At 39.8% G+C, this 22,683-nt stretch overlaps 1 long non-coding RNA gene across 1 annotated transcript in view; it reads right to left on the reverse strand.

The window, feature by feature from the left end:
- Nucleotides 1–1,684: 1,684 nt before the first annotated feature.
- LOC118168928 overlaps nucleotides 1,685–22,683 on the reverse strand; it is a 91,419-nt gene continuing 70,420 nt past the window's right edge. Inside the window, exons 5-6 of the long non-coding RNA XR_004751861.1 lie at nucleotides 4,866–5,008; nucleotides 1,685–3,567 (exon numbers count right to left, since the gene is read on the reverse strand). This is a non-coding gene — a long non-coding RNA (uncharacterized LOC118168928). The remainder of the gene's footprint in view (nucleotides 3,568–4,865; nucleotides 5,009–22,683) is intronic.

Here is a 22,683-nt window from a genome sequence, read left to right on the forward strand (position 1 = left end):
TCATTAATTCAATGGTATTCTGCGATCTCCTTTTGCTTCTGGATGCAAATTGTTCCACTAATTTCTGCGTTTGGCAGGAGGGAGATTAAGGGTGGTTCTCATTCTGTGTGGAAACTTCACTGAAGGGAAAATTAGGGAAGATATTCCTTTTCCCCTAAGGAAAGGAAGCTACAGCATGTTCTGAATAAACTGTAGTTTCAAACTAGCCAGTTCAATCATCAACCCAGTATTAAGCAACGATGTTCAAGAGAGATCTAGCATGTCTCAGACACGCAGACAGGTTGTCATCTATGCTCACATATGTATTAAAAGGCAGTGTTGGAAATCCTACAGCCTAGAAATAATAAACTCACCTACTTTTCATTTAGAACAGAGCTCAGATACACACTGAGCTGTATGGTCACATCTGCTCTGCAGCTGGATACCTATAGAGACAACTACGGGCAATTAAAGGGTTTTTTCTTAAATAAGAGTAGTTTCCATCTGTTACTAATACCGCATTGAATGAACAAATGCCTACTTGAAAATTCACCTTGTTTAGACAAGTGACCTTACAGCTGATCACAGCAGGAGTAACTCAAGGAGAGCTGGAGCTCTTTGCAGTGCAGCAACCAGGTGGGCTGAGCATTTTTTAGTTCAAAGTGACTCACGTAGGTATAAAGCAAGGTAAGTCCTGGAGCTGCTGAGGCCACCAAGGATCTAGAGTCCTACAATGGTTAGTACAGAGATACAGAACCACTACAGAGCTGCTACAGAGGTCTCTAATCAAATGAAGAAAGAGATGCAATGCCGGTCCTGTAAGGCACAGGGTCCCTTTCCCTGGGTACCTGCCCAGCAGGGTTCTTCACATTGAGGCTTGCTATAGGCCAGCAGTGGCCTGCAGGAGGAATTTCTCTGCCAACACATTAATTGATGAGAATGAAATGAATTGAGCATCAAGGTGAGCAAGTTTTAGATCAGCTCCTGCAGGATTAATTGCACGCTGCCTCATGAAGTTGTATGCTGAAGGGGCAACTTGATTTATAAGTGAAAAGCATGCCATTGTTTATTTAACATTCACATTCATAGGGAAGGCCCACGTGCAACAGAAAATAGAAACAAGAAGTAGAGTTCATAACAGGGAGAGAGAGAAAACTGGAGAAAAGAAAAAAAATAGCCTATGAACATGAAAAATAAGAAATAAGAAGAACTATCTTTCGTTCACACTGGACTATTTTTTTTTTTAAACAGACTAAAGCTGTAGAAGAGAATTGCTTGACACGTTTTTAACATTTGTCCATATAAACAGGTATTTCAGTAAATTTATGCACCTTTCTATCTGATTATTCTTAAAATCTCGTATTCAAACCTGAAACTAATTTAGCAAACTTGAATAGGCTATAAGTATTGGTATTTTTTGATTTATAAATTACTTAGCTCAAATTATATTTCTTAAAAATGATTCAAGATAGACACTCTGGTATAGCAGTATTTAAAAACAGTATTGCTGAAACAATGCATTTCTGGCAAAACACAGGATTTATGTATGTATATACAGGAAAGTAAAACAATTGTATTTTCCATTGGTACCCTCCCATAGACATTGAACATCAATCATCAAGGAAGGTGTTAGCATCATTCAGGAAAGGATATGATGTGAGAAAATCATGATAATCCATTCAATTATCTATTTTTCTATGAATATATGAAAATAACAGACACCAAACCAAATTTATTTTTTCCTATGACAGGAAACTTCATGAGTTATTTCCAAGGAAGGGAATTTATACTACATAGAAAAAGTGTAACTAAATTCTCCCCGAATGAATAATCTTCTCTTTATATGGTACCCCCCAATACATTCACAAGCTCTTCAAATGCACTTTACAAATGGATTTGCTAAGTACACAGCTTAAAGGAATCATTTTCAGCCCCTCACGGGAGAAAGATAGCTACAGTTTACTATACACAACAATGGCATGCAGAAGTTATTAAGAACTGAGAGAAAGATGAATCATTTGGAATTGCCAAGGGAGTTTTATGAGTACAGCATAACTACCCAAACTAGAAATCAACCAAAATAATGAAGTTAATATTCTTCAGGTTCTTAGCTTGGGTAACCCCAGTACAGCACAGACACATACATCCTTTTCCCATCTTTTATTTGCAATATGTGTAAGTGAATAACAGCAAGTACATGAAGCAGAGGAACAGCCCGTGGAAAACCAGAAAGCAATGGCCATATTGGCTTCAGAATTGCTAACCGAAAAATCTTTGTAATGCTAAATCACCACCCACTTTTACCACTTTTGGGAAGATTTTTAGAACAAAGTGGCTTGGTAGGTGACCACAGGAAATCTACCACTCAGAAGGAGTTTGGTGAGATAATCAGGTCAAAAATAAAGCTTTGGGTCTGACACATGAGCTTTCCTACGGTTTATGACCAGTTTTCTAGAAAATTTGCAACAAAAAGGCATTTAGTGTTCTATACAATATATATATATATATATATATATAAAAGCTAAGATATGAATCATCTGAGCCAACACTACAAAATATGAAATATGAATGGCTCCTTTGATGCTAGAGAACTAAGGACTGCCTGCTCCTTGGCCTCGAATCAGCCGTTAGGAAGAGGAAGAAATGTGCTCACAAGTGAGGAATTCCTTTATAGTCTTAATGGGCATTTCTACTTCAGTATTTAACCAAGTAACAGATCTCAGCTCTAAAATCCTCTCAGGTTTATATGATGCTTAGAGAAGACTATTACTTTCAGATTCACATCCCTTGCAATACTTTACCTCAAGTGAGGGACTCCCAGTAGGCATTTGAAACCACCAGAGGAAAAGATGTCCCTCAACATCACAGATTCTAGATGAGAACCAAGACTAAGTATGGCTGGCAGCCCTGGGGATCAGTTCTTTCTGAGAGCTGTCAAACATATTCCTGGCAAGAGACTGGTTATAATTGCAAACGGAGAAGGACTAACATTCCTTTCCCAAAACGTTACGGACAAGCAGGTCGTGCCACCCACTATGACACATTTTTAAGAACACCTGCGACTTGGAACTCTGCTCGTGTTTGGTGTAGGGTCAATGCCGTCCAAAAGAGAAGGCCTTGACACAGCCTTGTGCTTTCCACCTCGCTTGGAGGCTGTACCACACAGATGTAGTTTAAACCTGTGCCTGCAGAGGAAAACATCAGTGTAACTCCATCCAAGGCCTGGGGCATGCTACCAAGAGCCCCCATCCCAGCACACTCCTGCCATCCCTTGGTGGGCACCCTGAAGAACATCTCAACTTTTAAACGCCAAGGATTTAAACACTTTAATTATTTCTCCCTGCTCTCTCCACAGCTGTTTGCTTTCCTCCCTCCAGCTGACAGACTAGCAGGGCTGTGTCGGGGAGCTGAAGAGGCGGACGTGCTCGCTGCATGGCTGCCAAGGGAGCAGTTTCCTTGGCAACATCCATCACGTGAAGCCCGATGGATATCCGGATACTACCCCGACATTCCCTATTTCACCTACCTAGATGGCCGAACGGGATACCGAGTACCCAAATCAAATCAATTGCAGCAGAGAGAGCGGGGCTGAATGAAAAAATACCATTGACGTTACGGTTCTTTTATTTGATCCTCAGTTTTGCAGAGACGTAGTATTTTAAAGGTGTGTTGTTTTTTTTTTTTCAGTCTTACTGAAATATTATTTTTCTTCAACTGAGCAAGATTTGTGTTTCTTCTATAAACAGAGTTTTCCGGAAAGCTTTATTTTGAATGCAGATTTAAAACGTATAAAGTTTTATGTAGAACTTTACATATTTTTTTCCCTCTCCCAGAGGTCATTTTTATATTTTGTTTTAGAAAATTCATTTTAACGAGGCTTCTAAAAGGAACAATTTTAAATTTTATTTTTTCCCTAGTGGCTTTTGCTAATACAAAGCAGCTGATACTTTTTTAATATGTAGACCCTATTTTGCAATCTGATATCAAATGTGAAAAAAACATATGAAATTCAAATATTGCATTAATCTGATGAAAGCTCTGCTGATATTTGCTAGATATTTTACTGATATTTGCCTGAAAAACGATCTTCATTCTCCTTAGTGCAATAGTGATCTTACTGCAATGTGTACTGGTAAGTCTCCTCACACCCTTTGGGTGGTTTATAACAGAAAAGTGGTATAGCGAAAGTAACACGATGAAAATTGTCTGTCACATATCCACTGGATGTAAAACATCTGCATCTACGTTTCATTTTCTGTCTACAAAAAAATGAATGTTTTTAAACATACAACTCGGTTTTAACTTTGGTCAAATGAAAAAAAAAAAAGATAGAGATGACCATCTGATCGATCTTCATCAGGTAAAGAGCCGGCCTATCAAGTTTTTGATCTGGTCAGCCATACAGCTGTGAACATCGATACGCTCCTTTAACTCAAAGATCACACGCATAGAAGAAAAACATAAGCATGAAAGCATGCCCATTGGGCATATGGGAAAACAAATTGTGCTTTAAAGCACAGATTTCATCACAGCAACAAAGAAAAGGGGAACAGCAGAGAAAAAGGCCTGCATTTTGCTTTGTCCAGACCTATGAAAGGGCACCATGTCCGTTCATTTTGTAAAATACTTGCTTAACATAACATGTTCTGGCCAGCAAAGTTCCTTACATACTTACAGAACTGTTGCTCATACCCAGGACTGCCAGAATCCTAGTTCAGTTGTTGCAAAGTTTTAACCAAAATTCATTTACAATGCACAGCCTAGGTGTTCCTACAGATAAATCCTGAGGAAATCTGCCAAAAATAAGATGCACAATCCATGGCAGTTTTCAAGAACTGGTCCCACTCTTGTTAAACTACCCAACAGTGTAGAAATTAACCACTCACCATGGCACAAAGCAGTTGAAGCCTCTCCATCTGGGGATATTCTGATTACCTCTCTGCTTTCAGCTGAGTGCCCCTTATGGTACCACTTCAGGGTAAGTGTAGTCAAACCAGCCAGCCACTGCAGGTCTACTGAAGTTCCATTACTGTGCAAAAGAGAAAGAAAAAGTCAAATAGTTGGGTTAACAAAAAGTTTAGATGCTTTTTTTTTTTTTTTTTTTGGGGGGGGGGAGGGGTCAGGGGTCGGGTTCTTGCATTGCACCTGTAGGAGAGGCAAAGCAATTAAGCCAGATTTGTGGGCATACCAACAAATGCAGTAAATGGGATTTTACCTGCTACAGAATTCGCCTGCATGAAAATGCTGGCTTTGCTCTTAAAAGAATATTATTTTGAAATTTATCTGTTTGTCAAAGATCTTGTCAGTTGTCACTAGTGTCTGAACATTATCATTGCCACCTTCATCACAGCTTTCCTGTGCACAGAGCAGTCATTTTTGAGCGAAACAGAGAGAACTTTTCCCCAAAGCAGCTCAGCAGTGCTTTTGTAGCTGCCATCCAGGACCGCAGTGCAGGATACCTCCCAGAGCCACATCTATTGCACAGGCAGTGCAATATATACTATTAGTACCATATGGGTTGCATTTCACTTTACCTTTTAAAAGAATACACCATAGTGGTAGATACTAAAATCTCACCTTTAATGCAAGCCTTAAAAGCCTCACTGTAGAGTAAAAGTAGGGAAAAAAAAAAAAAGAAAAAAAAAAAAAAAAAAAAAAACATTGCTATTGCAGGTCAAGAGACTCTTGTGAATCAGCATCACCACAGTCTGTCTCAGTCTGTCACAGATACAAAATCATTTTTACTAAGGAAATGCAGACTCCCAGCCTGACCTGTGGAACTGAACCTGTACTATTCCACATTATAAGAAAGATCCCTTACCACCTGCATTAGCTGACAAAACATAAATGGATTAGTGTTCAGACACCGGACAAACAAACAGACTTCCTTTATTTCTCATTAAACTCTTAGACTTTATAAATCTATGAAATGCATTTACAGAATACTATATTAATCATATTTCCCCTATACCTTTAGTTTTATAGAATCTATTCCTTTATGTGAAACATTTTTTAGAGTAAAAAGAAAAAATGGTGATCAGTTCCATGTATCACTTTACTAAGATCAAGTATTTGCACTTTTTCACTCCTAAAGCAAACGTGTTCAGTTTGCCTAAGAAATGGGAGCACTATTGGCATTGGGCTTATGATTGCAGTTTTTCAGAAGTATACAAATGTACCATTACTATGAAAAAACAAATATTGATTGTAATACAGTATAAAACACAAAGAGTTCAATAAAGTCTTTTTCAGCATCAGTAATAAGCCATTTCCGATACAAAATCATGATTTTTAAGGACATTTGCTAAATATACACTTGCTTTCTTGAGGTCAGGTTTGCAATTTGTTTCCCAAGCAATGGAATTAGACAAAGCTGATTTATATTAGCATAATGTAAATTAGTATTAAAAAACTTAGTTCAAACAGGTTTTTGGCTGTCAAAACCCTCTTTTGAGAAATTATAAAGAACAAATGTATTTTGGCAGTTGGGATTACATCATCTCACGCAGGTGGAATTTGGGTACTTTTTTTGTGATGTTACACATTCAGAGCTTCAATGAAGATTACTTCAACGCATGAACCTAGCCATGCTGGCATAGAAAGGGAGGGTTTTTTTCTTTATTTGAGCGCACGTCCCTTTTGCCTGCCACCCACCCACATACTTCGCTATAAACAGCAGGAACACGCAGAGGTGGTGGTGTGGAGATAGCTGCGTGCCTTTTTTTTTTTTTTTTTCTTTTTTTCTTTTCCACTTTTCTTTCGACTTGCATTTCCAGCAGAAGTCAGCTGGGAAGCCCTGGCTGGCTATGAAGTAGGAAAGGACATTCCTGTGCAGGAGGAGAGGAAGGAGGAGGGTGGAAGAGCAGGAAGGGGTACCTAGGAAGAGGGGATGTTGTGGTACTTGGCAGGAATGGATCAACGAGACGAGCCACACAGCTCTGAGAGCAGGGAGTGAGCCCCAGAGAGGGGCAACGTTCACAGCATGTCAGTGGCTGAGGAGCATGAATCCAGAATCTGGCGTGTTATTCCAAAACAAATCCCAGAAGACAATTACAGCTATATTAAAAATATCAAGCCCCTGCCAGCCATACATGCCATCTTCCATTGACAAGACATTACTATTGTGTTCCTTATAATTCTTTTTAGCTTGTAAGTGTACCTCCCTAGTATTTGGGGGCTCATAGGCACACACCAGGAAAATTTTGAAGGTATTTGATTGCATTTTAGTGTGTGCCTGAGTACATGCAAGCATAAAATGCACGTTTCTCCTCTAATCACAGTACATCACAACATACAGACTGCAGCCTAACACTTTCAGAGACAGAAGCTGTCAAACAGGCACTTCCTTTAAGAATGCACAGGATTAAACAAGTGGAGAAACAAAGTCAAATACTGGACACTTTCTCCAACAAACCCAGCTAAGGCTAACTAAAATTTTTATACCTACTACAAATAAATACCTTCCTATGAAAACCTACAAGCATCCTAACATCCTAAAGGAAATTTCATTGTTCACTTTACGGAGTTTTGTAGTTCTGACTGCACTTCCACAAAATCGTACAGCAACTGCAACATAATTCTTCTGGAAGTAATAACCACATGTTCGTATTATGTGAGAGTGATAAAGAAATGTAACGTTGTCAGTATGGAAAGTTCATTTAAGTCGAGAGGAAACGTGTTCCTGAATTCAGAACAGTTTCTGTCTTTCAGTATGAACTGTCCACAACTGTGTTATCTACTTCAGATGAGGTAATTCAGGGTTACAGCTCTTCTAGTGAAGTGGGAATATGAACTTCCAAAATATAACCTAAAACGAACAAAAAAAACCCTCCCACAAAAGAGGTGAAATATCTTACTAGGAACAGCAGAAAACCTCTCATCCAACTGCCCTTGATGGTAAACTGTTCTAAATGAGCAAGCTATTTCCAGGAAACACAAGAGCCAAGGAGCCTGTCCTTTTTGGATGGCTCCAATGATCACCGTTGTCTCAGTGTGTTATGATTTATCATTTAATCATTTAGGACTGGCAGCTCCTGGAAGGTAATAACATTAAAGGGCACAGGTTAGCTTGTATACCGTTGCCAAACACTTTTTACACTGCTAAAACTTTTGTTACAAGTTTAAATCATTTTGAGCTTGTAAATGTCAAGGCTTCAGTGTTCCTCTTCTGCGGCTGCGGGAGCAGTTGGTAGCGTTTTCACCTGCACCCCCAATGGCAAAGCCAACGCTCTGTATTTCAATAGGTTCTGAAGAAAATACACCAAATATGAAAGTTAAGATATTCAACACCTCAGACTGATGGGTTATTTGGCTTAAAAGCTGAATGCAGGCCATTTTGAGAACAGTAAGTCTGAGCGGAGAGTGTTCAAGGATCAGTCTGTAACTTCCTAAAGTTGCTTCAGCAAGCTGGATGCAGTTAGAAACACATACAGAGCCTTGGAAATTGCCTTCCTGAAGATTAAGGTCATACTTAAAATTTAAAGAGAACTATGTTAGTGAGCTAATAAAAGAGTCAATTTTTAAAAAATGTATCATTTTTAATGCAAAAATCAGTCACAGTGCAGAGGTACGGCTAAGAGCATGGGCACTGCCATATCAGACGCTGAGTTCTAACCCCCAGTCACCATACTGGAAATACGCTCTGAGCAAAGTAATAACTTCTCAATGCACCAAGCCAGCAGGGAAAGGCAGAGTGAACACCTTGTCATTGCTAAGGCCCTCCTGTTAAACTTCTGTTTATCACAAGATGAGTGGATAACACAGAGTTTTGTGTTTTCCTGTATAAACAAGGCAGCCCAAACTGCCTATTTACCTCCCAAACCGAGAATATCCTTCTGCATCAATGATTTCTCAGCTGTTCCCATGACATGACACGTACACTCGATAATACTGTGTTTCTGTTGATCTAGTTTTGATCTCACCAAAACACTGTGACTCATGAGCAAGCCAGCGAAAGCTTTCACTCTGGGCTAGCTCAGAAAGGAGCGGAAGCAGAGCTTCAGCCATAGCACAAAAGGCACAAAAATAGATGAGCAATCGGCACGTGTTCAATGGCAGCTGTCTGATTAACCAGTTGACGATAACTGGTGAAGACATTTAGACATCTTAACCTTTCAGAAGCAATGCCTGAGGATTAAAGGCTTACTCTCATGTTCACCAACTCAGAACCGATGACATCAATGAATTTAATATGTGTGGGCTTCACTAAAGGATTCTAAACTCCCTCCCCACAGCAGGAACCACAAGGACCTTGATCCAGAAGAGAGATTCTGGATGGAGTTTTGCTTACATAAGAACACAGTCACTTAAGTTTAAATACAAAATAAACAGCAGCCTGTTTCGTATTGGCATAAGCCATAACCTTGCATTTAATACCACGTCATCACACTTTTCACCTCCGCTGATCTGGCCACCACGTTCACCCAGTGCTGCCTGCACTGCTCTCAGGATGCCACACATTCTCCCCCACCCCTTACAGTGAAGCTCACAATTACTACATAAAAGTTGCAGTGGTCCCTACGCCCAGACACAAATATTCCTTGCAAATACAGCCTTCCATTCACGTGCAATTATATATTTCAAGCAAGAAAACAGACACGTTAACATTGCATTCCTAATTTCCTAGCTGATCATTAACAATGACTTGTACAAAAAAAAAAAAAAAAAAAAAAAGGAGAGAGAGAATTAGAGAATTGAAATCCAAGTATCTGAGGTCCTAGCAGAGAGACCAAAAAGATCACCAAATTCATATTTTTTCTTGCTTTTGCTAGAGGTTAACTCCACATCAGCAGGCACATATTCTGTGTTCACATAAATATTTTAAAGATGCAAATAATGGTTCTTATACATTTTTTTATTTTTTTTTTCCCCACAGCATAGTTGGTATCTAGATGTGTGTTATCTATAACACAATCAATACATAGCAGGAGTTGGTAATTTTGATGGCACATGCAATGAATTAGTGTTTGAGAATATGAAAGGTAGTAATTAAAAGCTGAGGAAGCAAACTTGAATGGAAAACTGGGACATATGTTCCTTTCCTTTCCAGCCTGCTTTTTTCTGTCTATTTTTGTAGCATTTTTTCTGCTCAGTCTACAGTGTTCCAGGTTTTCTTCCCTGTAACAATTCCAGCTTGGCTACTGCCTGCCTCCTTGTCTCAGACCATGTTTTCATTTTGCTTTCCTATTAAATGACAAGATGACACTTCAGCATTGTCTTTTTCTTGTCCATAAATATGCTTTTTTTTCTTTTTTTTTTCCTCCCTCCTTTTTTTTTTTTTTTTTCTTTCAATAAGAGAGATTCTTCATGTTAGGTATCAAAGAAAAGGGAGGTGTTCCCTGGATCAGGGTGACTTACTTGCGGAAGGGTAATTACACTGCTAGAATCTACAACACACGTGAGGGCATCGAGGAAATTGATGTAAGAGTAACTGACCCTTAAATAATTTGAGATGTTACACTCCCTCAAATATCCTGGCACGGACTAGTTGGCTGAGGGAACATTCAAGTTCTCAGTATGTTAGAGCCACAAGAGAGCCCCAGCATCTTCCTTTTCTTTACAAGCTCTTTCTTCCAGCAGAAGTTATTCTACCTGTTTTGCAATTCAAGACTCTGCATCCTAGCAATTACGAAGTCTGATTCAGGCTTCCCATTAATAACCAGCGAAGAATGCAACAGAAGGTGCTGTAAAAACAAATAAATAGACTTTGAGCTTTTGGAATCAAAATCCATAATTATGAGAAGTAAATATACAAATTAGGGGAGATGAGGATGGGGTATGTAGCAAAGAAGCAATAAGCATGAATATTTTTAGTACTGACTATGCTCAAAGTGGCCCCAGCTTGCTACTGGCCCAGTATCAAGGCTGGATAACAGGAAATTACAGCCATCAAGAAGTTTTTTTCAAGGGGGACTACGAAACAGAGAGGCAATGATAGCTGCATACACAAGCAAACCATAGAAGTGATGGCTTGAAGAACTCGTGTGGGGATGACTCAATTAGGACAAACACACTGAGCACAGCACTACTCACAGCAACAGTCACAGGGTGGGACACAGCAAGATTCCTCATCCATGCCAAAGGCATGTAAAATGCAGACAAAAAGATGGTATTTTTTTGCATGGGAAGGAAGTCAGAGAGCAGATTTAAAACAGGTGAGGGGGTGAAGAGAATCGCAGGTGATACTGGTAAATCTTACTGGAATACGACTGACAATCTAGTACCTACAATTTCCATTTCTAAGGTAATTTATTTCTATGAGAACACAATGTTCCATAAGTAGGATAAATGTCGTGTGCCACTCATTAACAGCAGACTCAAACAGATGTCTTATTTCTAATTAACGCATGCCTTCTAAAATTACTCACATGTACCTCTTCTTGGGATTGTTTTCAAAGAAGAACAGGTGAATGACGCCTCAGATTAGAACAATTTCACATAACGTTATCTCAGTTTTGCATAACATCACCTTAGTTTTACATAACTTCCTCCATACTCTCTGGCCTACTCACCAGCTCCTCTTAATTGTGCTCCTCTTTATGCTGGCAGTTCAATCAAAACCAATGAAATTGCTTATAAAATCTTAATATTGTCTCAAAACTACTGAAAAGCCTTCACTAGAATTTTTTACCTAACTTTAATAATGAAATAAGTTATTATCAACATAGAACTATCCAATACAAGAAGAAAAACTTGCAATTACAGCTGCTGAAGAATTTTCGCTGTTATAGCATTTAATCAACGCCACACACTGTTATAAAGCAACGCCTAAATCCGACAAGTTTTAGTAAGTAACTAAAAATTAATTTAATGGCAATATTTTAGGACAGCTCTCATTATTAAACTATGAAATGGAACTCAAGATTCTCTACCTAGACCATAAATCAAGGCAGCCAATTAAAAAGATGTGTACTGAATGTCTGATACAGTTTAAATTTTGGTGTGCTTCAAATACTGTACGCTCTGTTAATTGACTAGATGTCGTATGGATAAGAAGCTTTGTTATGAGCCTCAGATCAATACATTTATTTTAGCTCTCTTTACAGACACGCCTGATGCAGAGATCACTCTGAGATCTGACAAGAAGTATTTTGTTATGGGGGCAGAAGCAAAAATCCAGTCCAGTTGTCCAGAAGGCTGCAAGCAGAGCAAGTGGGGTGACCTGAGGCTTAGCGCACAAGACAGGGTAGGCACAAGGCTGGAGCAGCGCAGGACCTGGCACACTGTGGGTCCAAGCTGTGAGCATAACCGAGTGCTTAGCCTGGTGTGAGATGACAAAGGCACATTCAAGAGCTCTCTCAGCATCCCATGCAGCGAGGTTATGGCCGACAGGCGTCCCTTCTCACGGCGCTGGCAGCGAGCACCAGGATTTCCTGCTCTTTGCACTGTTCTGCTACGCAGAACCAGGTGGCAGTGGGGCTGGAAAGCTTCTGGCTGGCATGTCTGCACTGTGCGGGAAGACTAAACACAGGGATTTAAGCCCTAACCTGGCTGCATTTTAATAGTTCAGGTCCTAAGAGGAGGTGTAGGATCTCCTGACTTTGAATTCCAAAGCCTGCTACTTCCACTGGAAATGTAGCACCTCCTGGCAAGGTTTTTCCTGCTTTACTTTATTCTGTTGGACTGGATTAGTCTGCAGCTACTATATGAATAAGTACCTTCCTTGGGTTTATTCATGCTGCTCTAGCTGTCAATTTTCTTCCTTCCTATTTATAAATAATGCTTCCTATTTATCCTAAACGGCAACTCATTCTGCTCTCCAACTTCACAAGCTGTCAATTGCAAACTCTAATATAAAGCCCAGTCTTTTAAGAGCTTTAAAATAAGCATAAGAGATAGCTGCAAATTAGCCATAATACACCTAACAACAGCTCTGCAAAACACTCGAAGGAAAATGAACGCTGGAGTTGCTACGAAAGTTTGGCTGAAAACCTTGGCAGTTGTTCCCCCTCTGCAGCCACTGCCTCACCACAGACCCCACAAATTCAGTCACCCCGTTAATCCAGAGAGAAGGAAAGTAAGAATAACAAGTATCTGCGCACTGCTTCTCATGCAGAGGCAGCATCACCTTCCCACAACAGCGACTACTTGGAAACTCAGCATGCATTAGGTTGCTGCATGAGATTGCCAACCCCTCTGATTTTTTTGGATACCTCTCTGTAATTTCTCCAAATATAATCTTTGTTACAAGTTCTGCTTCGTGTTCCGTGGCTACCCGGGCAGAATATAGAGCTGATGCACACACAGCTGCATACGTGTCCATGTGCTACTATCAATGCCTTATAGCCCAGCTTCTAGCCAAACACCCAGAACAAGTCTCACAAGCACCAAAAGAGCAGATGCAGGTGGATCAAAACCATCCGTGAATATTTGAGTTCTGATAAACAATTCTTGCAAGGAATCTAAAATAAGCAAAAGTCTTCCATTTTTTAGTTTCAAGCTTCTTGTCTCCGAAACTAGTTTCAGTCTGAAATTTTGAAATCAAAGTTTATTAAATCTTTGAAGGCTGAATGAAATAAAAGAAACCCCACTCTTTTTTTTTTTTTTTTGGGGGGGGGTGGAGAGTTAAGGTGGAAGGGAAGAGAAACAACTGTGGGGGTAAAGAATATAAAACTTCAGTTATAAGTTTGAAAACAAAACAGCTCAATTTACACTTCTATTTTTGATCGCAGGCTCTGAAAGTAAAATTCAGATATTAAGTTACAGAATAAAACTTAGAAACCAGTGGTAGGTAATATTTTGTCAGTTAAAATAAGCACATGAAAATCTGAAAACAATTACAGGAACAGCTTGATTATTTATTTCCCTCCTCCGTCCCACTTGTAATGTTTGCCATTAGGAGGGATTGTTTTCCTTCCCTGTTTCAGATCTTGCTCTAGGGGAAAGCATGAGAATGTTAATACCTGTACCAGGCACTGAATCACAGGGCTGTATAGAACTGTTTTGACCTTTTCAATATTCTACAATTTGAAGCACTCACCCTCTCAGCAATGCACCAGCTTCCCCATTTACAATCTCTCCTGGCTGTGGAGGAAGAGATGTTATGTCCAGTTAGAACTGGAAGTGCCCAGCAAGACAGTAAAAACACTCTCCAAGAAAAAAATCTACTGAATAAATATTCAATCTATTCCTGTGACAAAGACAGAAAAAGAATGGAAGATGGCATAAAACTAATGCATAAAACTCTTGACAAAGTCAATAAGGAAAAAGTGTGTCTTGGTAGACTCCTCTGCTTGTAATCTCCTAGACCTGGTTTGTGTGCTGCAGTGAAACCCCCAGAATTTACATCCTTTTGAAAAATTGACTTGTAAATCAGCCCAGACATATGATAACTTTCAAGATTAAGTTGCTGCCAAAGAAAAATGAAGTATGACAAAGAACCCTCAAATAATCTTGATTTGCACTGTTTTTAACAGGGTGTGCTTAAGGTGGGCCTGGAGGAAGCAGAGCCCTGCAAAGCAAGGCAGGGTTCTCTACGTACTTGTGCATTGGTAGCCAGAAGGGAATCACAACCTGTTATTTGCTATACCTGTTAGAGTTTCCCACTGTTAAAAGGTCTTGTGATCCCAGTGTCACTGCACTGTGGAAGTACAGGAAATAGAGAGTTGTGCGCTTACTTCATTACTTTTGTTCATACATTTACTTTTTTCATACATTTTGTATGCATTTCTGAGCTTTCTGCTCAAGTATTTCTCCTCCAAGTAATATTTTCTATCCAGATACAAAACAGTCTTAAAGGCTTTTCAGATCTCAGGCTGAGATTTTTTCAGACTGCCCAAGTTAAACCAAGTCTCTTGGTTACTATTGCATCAGAGCAACGTGACTTAGAACTGTCAAGGACCGAGGATGTTCCTCCCAAAGCCAACATGCAAGCTGTCCCTCCAGAGCAGGTCTCTGTTAAGCGTGTGGCATTGCTCAGGGAGGGAAAAATCCTGGTGTGTAGTGGGAGGATAGGTACAGTCTGTACAGCTGGGGCAGAACAAACCAGCCAAGTAGGTGCCACAATCTGGCAGGCAGATAATGAATGAATCTCTATGCTTTGCATGTTACATTAATAAAAGTGAGGTTTAAACTATTAGTCTGTTACCACCTGTGATAACCCCTATGTCATGGTTTCCTCTTCCTCATAACCTTTTGAGACAAGGCAGTGAGCTGTCCCTTGTCCACCCGTCTCCTCAAAACACATGCACGCTCACTGCCCGCATCCTACTGCCAGCTCTCCCCACATCCTTCCTGTTTCAGCGTTAGGGACCAGAGCTAAACTAAGGATCCAGAGGGACTTAATGTTTTTTCATTGTTGTTGTAGGGATGTTTCCATAGCCAGGCCCAAGAGAGGCTAACTAGGGACTGGGATCATTATTCACACACCTTCTGGGAGCTCCCTGGTGCCTGCTGTTGCACCTCTTAATAGTCAAACTCAGCATGACAGCCAAACTGTTCAGCTCATCCCAATGAATCACATCCGCAAGATGCTCTTAACGTTGCTCTGAAAGGAGCTGTATTTCATTATACAGCCTGACGATCTAGCATTTTTAATAGTTAAAGCCCAGGCTTCATTCAGCGTATAGCAGAGCACTGTGTCTAGCTAGAGCATTTTCATCACAAATTGACAAACTGTCCAAAAAGTCCACTCCCATCAACGAGAGATCTCCTGTTCTCAGCTGTTAATTTACACATTTATAAAGTCACTTTTAGAAAATACTGCCATTCTCACCACTCACTTCACAATCTGTTCCAGGAACCTTTCTTCTTTCTGTTAACATTGATCATGACTATTTACATCTCGACTGCAGTCAATTTTCTGTTACAGAAGCTCCCTGTAACCTCCACTGCACTCTTTTTTTTTTTTTTTCCTATCCTTCTGTAGTCCAATGCAACTGTCCATCTGGTTTAATCTTTTATTTTATCCTGTCTTAAATTCTTACCCTCCGTAGCCTGACGAACAAGACTCTCAAATTGCATTTTTTCAGAAATCAGAAACATTTAGTTTTCTTCCTACCCAGATATTTGCAACAGCAAGAGCTGTACGTCCTAATGAAAGGTTCTAACTGCAGCAATTCAGAGTGAAAAGGGGAAAAAAAACAAAACCACACAACCCACACCTCAAGATCATCTATTCCCCATCCCTCTTTCTGCTTTCTGACAGAGAGGATTTCAATTGCTCTCCTCTCCCCTTCCATAGCACTGCTCGTCTCTTCGCAGTCCTCTCAAAATGCCCAGCTGAGACCCTGTTTATGGATTAAGTTCTCTTCAGCTCGGCCTGTGACTTTTTCCTGCTAGGGTAGTCATTTTAATTACCTGCTTTTTCTCACTTATTTGCTCAGTCTGTGACCATCACAGAGTGATTAATGCGCATATGCACAGGTAACTGTCCAAAAGGATACTCTGTTTCACAGCATACATTTTCCCCGTGGGTATTTTCTGGTCTGAAGGAGTATTTGGCTCTATTATCAGCACACTGCCTGCATTATGATGATGCAAGTCAGATTGTTCTGCTTTTCAGGCGGTCAATACGAAAATCGATACAGATGTGACACTGTGGCAGAAAGAGCCAAATGTTATGTGAAAATGGACTGAGTGTCAGATTTGTCTTGTTCCTGAGCTCAGTGATTTATAAAATATGTAATGAATGCAACACCAAGTTACAAAAGGGAACATATTTTGGTACCTCGTAACGTTTCATGCCATTCCGGGTACCCTTTGTGGCTCCAGCCTGCTAAATACAAAAAAAAAAGACCCTTAAAAAATTGACTGTTAATGCAGCACCTGCCTGCTGCACCGCAGCCACCGGGAGGTGGCTGTGGCCCCGCAGCAGAGGCAGGGACAAGGTGGCAGGAGGTGTGGGGACAGCCAGGGGAGGGACACTGCCAGCACCTCAGGGACACCGCAGCCTGCAGGTGTCCCTTTTTTACATCTGGGCCTAACACGGTGAAAATGAGGGGAGTTGGAATGGGAAGGGGAAAAGAGGTATCCAGAATGAGGCTGAGCCCAGAGAAGGGGACAATATTTTTGTTTTCCCCTAAGCGTTTGTTCAACTGCTTTTCTTTGTTTCTCAGTATACTAATCAGTAATTAAAACTATGTTAACTGGCAATAAACTGAATTAATTGCAATTTAGAGACCATTTCACCTGCAGTGCCTCCCCAGGTGAAAAGATCTGGCAAGGACCTCCTTGGGGCTGACCTGCGGGGTAAAGGAACAGCTCAACCCAAAGCCGCGAAATATATTTGGAGCATTTCTCCATTCTTGGAATCTTCTCTCCCACTTCTTCCATAAGCACAACCAAAACATTTTTATACATTCCCACCTCTGCTAAATCATCATTTCCTCAGCTTTCACTTACAACCAAAATTTCAGCTGCAAATGATTCTCTTCATTTTTTCATACCATTGGGAAACAAAGTCCCAAAGCAGATGCAGCAATCCTGATTGAAGAAGAAATCTGGTTAGCGTAAATATGGGAGCTTCAAAGGGGACTGATTTAAAAAGAAGATAAAAAAAGTCTGTCTAAATAACTTTTTTCCTCATATTGAAATCAATTTATTAATGCAAGTACTCTACAGGTGCATTAATCTTTTCCTGTTGCAAAATAATAATTTTCTAAATCAAACAAGGAAAAACAGAGATTACTGCAGCCTCGTGCAGTTCACCTCTGTATGCAGACAGAAAGATCTGAAGACTTCATGCTTCTTGGCTAGCGTTAGTCATATTTATTCTCTGCCCCAATGGACAGAAAGCAGAAAATTCTGGCAAAGACCTGGTGATTTTAACTTTTCAAGAATTCAGATTCAGAAAAGTTTTTACACCCTAGCAAATGGGATTGTTGTTGTCATCCCATAAAGAAAACTGTCAAGGTATAAACAAGAGACTGTAAAGACACACTAAATTTTTCAGATAAGTGCAATTTTCACTAATTCAACAAGCATAATTGACTTTTCAAGATCAATCTAATATTTACCATAATTTTTATAATGTGCCAGGTATGACAGTTTGTTCAAAAAGATAAGTTGAGATACCAATGTGTTTTCCAACTTCGAGAGAGTAAAGTGTAAATATTTGAAGAGCAGATTTAGAAACTTGAATTCTATATCTGTTTATTTGCTAATGGTCTGATGTTTTCCCTATATATTCTATATTAATGTACTGAAGTCTCCCTCATTCTTTCTTCTTCTCAAATTACTGCAACAAGCCAGGGCTAGGACACCTCATCTGTAAAGTCTCAGGTCATGGTCAAGGAAACTAGTACCTCCTCTCAAGAAAACAGAGTATACTTCAGTAAACTAGATTTGCAGAGTATCCATAGCAATCTTGGAAGCAAATCTCGCTTAGATAATCTTTTTGTGACAACACAGCAAAGTGACTACATCGCGGTTCATTGGTTTGCTATATTATGGCACCACGGTCTTCGTGTAAGCTGTGGCTTCTGTCTTACCATTCAGTGCCTGCTTTGTGTGACTAGCCAGCAGGGCCACAACGAGATGCCAAAGGTTCATTTTAATCTTTGCAGACTAAAGTATGACTAGGGATGAGTTGGAGTACCACAACTGTGATGTGCACAGCTGTCATAACCCACAAATTACCAAATGTTCTAATTTTTCTCTCAGCATTGGCACAAATAAATTAAACCTTTTTCCAGGGTAGATTACCAGCTCAACACCAAATCTTCCTGGCTTACCTTACAGAAGCTTCATGTATAATAAAATAAAATGGGTATCTTAGGAATTTAGGTTATGCATATTTTTAACAGTTGGAACTACTGGAAATAGGATGCCTGTTTGATATTCTAATCAGTTTGTTAATGGAAGCTATCTGTTCACAATGTATTTGCTTAGCTACACAAAATATTAAAACAAACTATTTAGTTGCTTGCAACGTGTGCTGAAGAAATGACACAATATCCTTTTGAACTCTAAAACAAAAAGAAAGCTACTGAAGCAAGCTCACCGTCAATTACTGGCTCAAAATGACTTCAGAAAGAATTTCTTCTAATCTCCAGCAGTATCTTTTACATAATCTTCCTTGTAAAACTGTAAATATTTTTTAAGTAGCATATCAGTAACACCTGCTTCCAATAGCTCAGCCCATCTGATAGGCAAACACCTTTTTGTGGCACACTGAAAGCTGAACAATTAAAGCATTTTGCTAACTTGGAATGTATACATAAGGAAAACACTTCAATGGGATACATATACTCTTAATAAACGATAGGGCACAAATTAACACATATCCTAGAGCACAAAGCAAGGCAGTTCAGTGAAAAACACTGGTGGTGCAAAGCACATTGTTTGCCCTACCTATCAGCACTGAGGAGAGATTCTAGGCACACAGGATTTTGACAGAAATGATCCCAGAAGTCATTACTCAAGACTTTATATCCATTCTAAGATTCAATTTAATTCTTTGAGTGAAATCCTGATGCTGAAAGGTCAGTGGAACAACGTCCCTTGGCTTCAGTAGAACCCAGACTTCCCCCAACATCACTAATCCGGAATGTCATTCATTATCATTCAGAATAACCTGCGAGAAAGTAGGGACAAATCTTGCAAACAGTTTTCATAAACTGTGTGTTATTTGCACCTTCCTCATTGCAGCAACAGATGAAGGATCCATGTTATGAGAGGACAGTGTAAACAAACTAAATGAAGAAGAAGAGAGAAAAGGACAGGGGAGAAGCTTTGCAGTTAATATTTTACAGTACTATGCAAGTGCTGAGACAGTAAATGGTTAGAAATATTCAGGAAGCAGTTATCTGTCAAGTTTATTTAATTGCACAGGGACAAGAAATGTCAGAAAAGGCCCTCACTAATGTTTAGACATATGTGGTTTATTTTTTCTGAAGTGAATAACATAGAATATAAAGAACAGTCCAACACATACAGACAGCTTTTTAAAGATCTCTAGTGTAACACAGTGCAGAATGCTACCCCATTCTGCAATTACATATTACATGCCATGAGAGGGACTGGGACTCATCAAAAACTGGAAGATCACCCACATCAAACAAATGGTTCTGACTACCATCAGGTTATTACCATCAACAGGAATCACCATGAGGCTTCACATAGTTTGGATGTTGTCTCTATGTTATTTTTGGTGACTTGGGGGTAAAACCAAAAAAATTAGTGACAAAGCTTGAGTTTGATACAAACACTGGTGGAATACCAAATATCAGTAAAGTTGTTCTGGATGATTTAGTAAGCTCAGGACAAGCACACAACAGGATTTACAACATAGGAAAATACTAAGTCAAAGGAAGATAACAAAAAAAGATGCCCAGCTTCCGAAATGGAGGAGAATATCTGGAGAAGCAATAACTTCAAAAACAGCTTGGGAAACATGCTGAGAGGATGGCATTTCTGTATTTGAATTCAAATGACAGCCAATCCAAAATTTAAATTAAAATTAATTCGGCTCAGATGAACTTAACAATATTAGCTTAAAACCAAATATTTTGCCTTTAGATTCCTCAGCTTTTCATGTTTGTTTTGTCCCTGTTCTAATGTAAAGTCAATCTCAAAATGCAAATTAACTCTTAAAGAAAAATCCCCACCCACCTGCCTCAGCCTGCCACTTCTTTTTCATTGGAACTATTCACTAGATTTATCCTGGATTTGCAAACAGTTTTGATACTCTAAACTTTCTCTCTTCAATAATAAACTCTTCAGATGGAAAACACTGCTGTGCACTATTCACTCACTCACTTTACTGAAGAGAAGGTGAGCATATGGGGACCAAAATACGGGCCTAAGATGGGGAAAGAGCATTGAGAATTGGCTCTTCAGTCTAGAGAAGCAGCTGATGTTCTCCCATAAAAATGTCAGGGAAGAGCAGACAACAACATTAATGTAATAGAATGGCAGAAAATGGCTTTCTTTCCTCTGCAGCACACATCTGCTTAAGAACACACAGCAATCACTTCACTTGTATCTGAATTCATCAACACAAAAGCTGTGGGTGACTTGAGATTTCTCTCTGCTTGTTCCTTTGTTTCGTTCTTTGCCGTACTCTTCTATTATTTGTGTCCCTTGTTTCCTATATGAACAGAAGCATTCTTTTCTTCTAATTCCTTATTGCTTTCATACTCTATTGAGTCTATTACTTGATCATTATACTTTTTGTTCCCCTGTAACAGTCCCTTGTATTGCTAGCATCTTCCCTTAGGATCCTCCCCACTGCTCCTCCTCCCTTCTTGCAAAGTTAATTTCCTTCTCTCTCCACTCCTGAAACTTCTTCATTCAGCTTTGGTTCTTCCCTGCTCATCACCAGGTCCTTTTTAAGGGCTCTTGCTCTGTGTAGGAAGGATGAATCCAAGCGCCCAGACCTGACGAGGTTCTTCCTTTTCGCCTGTTTTTCTGGCTTGCCTGCCCTTTGGTTGCCGCCAGCCATACTCCATCTTCACCTTTCCTATGTGCTCCCCAGGAGTGAAAGAGCAAAACTGACAAGATATTCTTTGAATTTTGATTGCCTTTGTATTTAACCAACTGTTTTGAAATACCTGAGATTCGTTTCAGAGATGCTGAGAGCCCTTTTATTCCTCTAAGTAAGGACATACTCAAGTTCTTACTCATCAAAGAATGGAAAACGAAAATGATGATTTGGTTTTATGACTGAAACAGAATTACTTGCATATGAATTATAGCTGCAGTAGTATGTTTTTTCTCATACTTCTATGAACTGACACTTGATCCTGGCTAGGGAATGAAGTTATTTAGACCAAAAGATGAGGATTTCTCAGCATCAGTCCCAACTTTGTTTTCATAAGGTTGCCAGCAAAACAGGAGCAGAGGACACAATCCTTGTGTAGACAAGGAGGTCGATTCCTTCTTCACAACCACTTCACTTAGTCAGCAGACAAAACATGTTTTCACAACAAGCTCCTTCAGCTCCCTTCAGATCTTTCCTTGAGCATGATTGCCACTAGAGTAGATGTTGCCCATGGCAAAGTAAAAGCAAGGTGGTGCTTTGAACAGCAAAGCTGTCATGGAGGACTCACTACAGAAGACACAGGTAAGTCATATTAGAACCCAAAACAATTTAAGAAAGCCAATCCTTTATGAAGAGTGGTATTAATGTAGATGTGGCTTTCACAGAATGGGATTGCAGTAGAACGTGAAACAGAACCTGAGTTTTGAAATTTAGAACCAGTAAAAGGAAAATCCTTTCTGTCTCTTCTCCGCTCCAGCTCTGCTGCAGCAGAACAGCTCAGAGGCACTGTGTCATCATACCTATGGCAAATAAAACGTTGCTGTCTCAAGCCATATGCATCGCAATCTGTATCAAAATAAATGCATTTAAAATTATTTCTGCTTGGTGATTGTTGCCTGCTGTGTTTGAGTGTGCAGACACTAACTGAGATGGCATCCAGCTGTACGAGACAGGCATAAACGCACAGAGAATGTCTAGTCCATAGCACTCATGAAGGCAGAAACACCCACGTGGCTGGAAACAAAGATAATATGATCTATGTGGTGGGCTTGCTGTTTGCAGGATAGAAACCACAGGACAGACAGGCAAAACCTGTTAATTACGACTCCACGTTTCCCAACAGCACATTTACATGTAGTTGAAGACATCTGAATCTGTTTTGTGAGATGTTGATAGAACCATGCACATGGACACCAAAGCCCCCTGCTCACACGGGACCAACCTCAGGAGTTGGACTTGATGATCCTTATGCGTCCCTTCCAGCTCAGGATATTCTATGATAT

The sequence above is a fragment of the Oxyura jamaicensis genome, chromosome 6 (assembly GCF_011077185.1).
Source record: "Oxyura jamaicensis isolate SHBP4307 breed ruddy duck chromosome 6, BPBGC_Ojam_1.0, whole genome shotgun sequence".
Classification (NCBI taxonomy): domain Eukaryota; kingdom Metazoa; phylum Chordata; class Aves; order Anseriformes; family Anatidae; genus Oxyura; species Oxyura jamaicensis.